Raw genomic sequence first — 3,625 nt, 5'->3', positions numbered from 1 at the left:
CTCCTGCAAAATGGGGCACGTGTCCGTGCAGTGGTCCATGCTAGTACAGATTCCACACACCTTCGCTCGCGGCGTGTCTCTCATGGCTAATTGCCTAACAACAGACGTCAATTCTGACAGTTGCTGCTGTATGGATGAAGTCTCTACCTCGTTGACTCTACGGGGAGGGTTGCTCCCACGCAAGCCAAATTGCTGGGAGTTCTCTGCCATGGCTTCGATAAGCTCCCACGCTTCCCTCGGTGTCTTGTTTGCAAGTGCTCCCCCACTCGCAGCGTCAATGATACTCCTATCGGTTGATTGGAGCCCTTCATAGAAGTATTGGATTAACAGTTGTTCACTAATTTGATGCTGCGGGCATCTAGTGCACAACTTGTTAAATCTTTCCCAGTATTCATACAAGGACTCACCGGGATACTGTTTAATGCCGCAGATCTCTTTTCTCAAACTCGCAGCCCGGGATGCAGGGAAGAATTTTTTCAAAAACTTCTTTTTCAACTGTGCCCATATGGTAATACTACCCGCTAGTAGGTAGTATAATCAATCTTTTGCTGCATCCTTGAGAGAGAATGGGAAAGCTCTAAGTCTTATCTGCTCCTCAGTGACCCCGGGAGGTTTCATGCTAGAGCAAACTACCTCGAACTCCTTGACATGTTTGTGGGGTTCTTCCCCAGAAAGACCGTGGAACGAAGGTAGGAGGTGAATCAATCCCGACTTCAACTCGAAGGCGGTATTCTTAGCCAAAATAGGGAATGTGATGCATAAGGGCTGGTGAGTCAGCTCCGGGGCAGCCAACTCCCTTAATGTTTAGGTGTTGGCCATGCTTATTTCGTCTTCTACTGACTCGTTTGCAATAAATAAGTGCCCTTCTTTTCGTCTCTTGGTCTCTTACCTCCGCCTACGTGCTGCCTTCTCAACCTCAGGGTCGTATATCAATTCACCTGTGCAAGAAGAACGGGGCATAAACTAGCAAAAATACCAAGAAAAAATAAAATAAAAATGAAAACTGAATTTGAAAGGAAACAAATAATCCAAACGCCAGCTCCCCGGCAACGGCGCCAAAAATTGACAGGTGCCGAACCTGTGCAATAATAAATACTAAAAAGTCCTAATTACCACCACAATTAATTATAGAACAAATCCGAGTACTGGAGCAGGGACCCTAGGTGTGCAATGGGTTATTTGATTCACCCTGTTCCCGAAGAGTTTGCTTGATCCGATATACCAGATTTGTCTATACAAATATTAATTTTGCGTACAATGGCAAGTAGGATCGATTGCACAGGGAGCAGGTAGGAAATTATTTCTTTTCAAATCAATAGAATAGGGGATTTTTAATGGGAGGTAAATGAAAAATAAGAATAACACTAAAGCAAACTAAATTCAAAACTAATTCACAAAGCACAAGTTACTAAAAGTAGCAATTAACAAAATTCTACCCAAAGGATCAACTGCTCAGGCACGGTCCAGCTAAATGATCATCGATGCAAAGATATTTCGTCCATTCATCACTAGGTTGGTTATATCTATCAACAAGCTCTGACAACCAGTTCTTCCTTACTCTTTCGACAGTCAAGGTACGACCATTGACTGCTTCTCTAACCAGATAACAACCCTAGGTACGACCGTAGGAATTTAATTACCCAATTGCATTAAAGCTAGAAGAACCCAACCCTAACCAATAAACACGCTAAGAGGGTTTATTTAAATTAGATCTTGCATTTCCCCATCATAAAGCCAATTATGGTGGTTGCCACGAGGTGTTAACTAAATGAACAATTACGGATTCTATTTAATTAACGTGGCAGTAGGCTATTAAATTAAATCAAATACCCGGCCGTTGATATTCAATTGATAAAATACCTATGAACAATTAATTCAGGAAACACACGAATAGCAATAAATGGGGAGAAATAATGAGAATTCGATTAGATCTCACAGATATTATGGACCGCGCCCTCGCGTCAACCTTTGGGTAGAGGAGAAAATTTGCCGCTCCTCATCGTATCAACCTTGCGCGAATTAATTAATTTCATCCACGCAAACATCAAAGAATCTGGAACAGTGAAGTAGCGAAGAAGGAAAAAGGAAAGCGTCTTCATTATCTCTGCGTTGGCATTCGTACTGAATCCCGAAATTCAATGCCAAAGCCCACACAAATTGTACAAATCCGAAGACAAAAGTGAAAGAGTCAAACGTAAAGGCCAAAAGCAAGGGGAAGAAAAGTCTTTTTCGTCTGACCCATTCGGCCAAAATAAGAAAAGTTAAAGCTATCTAATCTCCTATGCAATTGCTGCCGAAGAGGAAAACAAAAGCAAAGGAAAGCGTCTAACCAATCTTGCAGAAAGGTAAAAACTAAAGCTAAAAGTAGTGATCCCCCGAATCTTCCTTTTTCCTCTTTTTTATAGCCGCCGTAAGTAGTGTTCCTCCCAGGAGGAGGCTTTTGCCTAAGGGGCGCTGATCCCACGCTTCAGGTTCACGTGGACCGGGGTCCGACTTTTCGGTAATGTCCACCTTGTCTGACGTGGCCACGCCCTGAAATGAGAAGTCTTCTGAAAATTTACCTCAAGATATCATTTTTAATGCTAACCACCTACAATTCACACAAATATCAAATATGAGTGAAAATTCCATTTCTTAGCACCATGAATAGCCAAAATTAGGACAAGATGACAATGCAAAATGTGCCAAATAACTGCTCTATCAAACAGCACGCGAATTATTTTAATGCAATGAAGGACTTTGCATCCATGACATTGGAAACTGTAGGGGAGTCTTCCCGACTTGCATTTTGCCCTCCACGAGTGCCACAGCAAATTCCACAGCCAGCAGACCCGCGTCGCGTTGAAAGAGCTCCTAGGAATGTTCACGGAGGCCAGCATGGTGGTGGACGGCGTCGTAGATTCCGATCACCAGAACCCACCGTCCAAACTGGATTTGATACTAGCTCACAGGCTACTGAGCATCAGGGCACCTCTACGGGACCTATTGGTCATTCTAGGTCCCCAGTGTCTATGGCGGAGTTCACGGCCAATACAGACTTACATCATGGCAGTGGTGAACAACATGTAGGAGGTACAGATGCAGGCCAAGGTACCCAAGCACTGGATGCTAGACTTGAGTCACAAATTACTCAAGTCGATATAGTGATGCCAGCCCAGCCACGTCGAACACAAAGAGTACACAAACCCAGAGGATGTGACACTCATGGAAAACTTGGACATCATTGATATTCACAACTCTAATTGTGTGCTTGTATTATTCAATATTATTCTAAGTGTAGGGGAGGAAAATGTGTGGGACTTGTAGTAGTTTTATGATACCTATGTGGACAAGTTGTTGGAAATATTGTTTAGATTAAATGTTGTGGTCTCTATTTTGGATTTGCTGACAGGGAGTTTAGTCCACTTTTAAGGGGAGATTATGTCAAAATTTTTTCAAAAATAAAAGTAAATGTACATATATATGTATATTAATTATAATAAATTACAATAAACAAATAAATTTTGAAAATGATTATTATGTTGGATCTTTATTTTTGCATTTATAGCAAAGTATATCTTGTACTCTATAAGATAAATAATCACGTAATAATCATTTGATAAAGGGTTAATGCAAAAAACCCCTA

At 41.7% G+C, this 3,625-nt stretch overlaps 1 non-coding gene across 1 annotated transcript; it reads left to right on the top strand.

Annotated features, from left to right (window-relative positions):
- The first annotated feature begins 340 nt into the window (after positions 1 to 340).
- Positions 341 to 447, top strand: LOC113748544. The gene has a single exon (XR_003464397.1). It is a non-coding gene; the product is annotated as a small nucleolar RNA R71 (small nucleolar RNA).
- Positions 448 to 3,625: the final 3,178 nt, after the last annotated feature.

The sequence above is a fragment of the Coffea eugenioides genome, chromosome 9 (genome assembly GCF_003713205.1).
Source record: "Coffea eugenioides isolate CCC68of chromosome 9, Ceug_1.0, whole genome shotgun sequence".
NCBI classification, from domain to species: domain Eukaryota; kingdom Viridiplantae; phylum Streptophyta; class Magnoliopsida; order Gentianales; family Rubiaceae; genus Coffea; species Coffea eugenioides.
The sequence above is the reverse complement of the archived record's forward strand: the minus strand, read 5'-3'. Positions and strand labels throughout refer to the sequence as shown.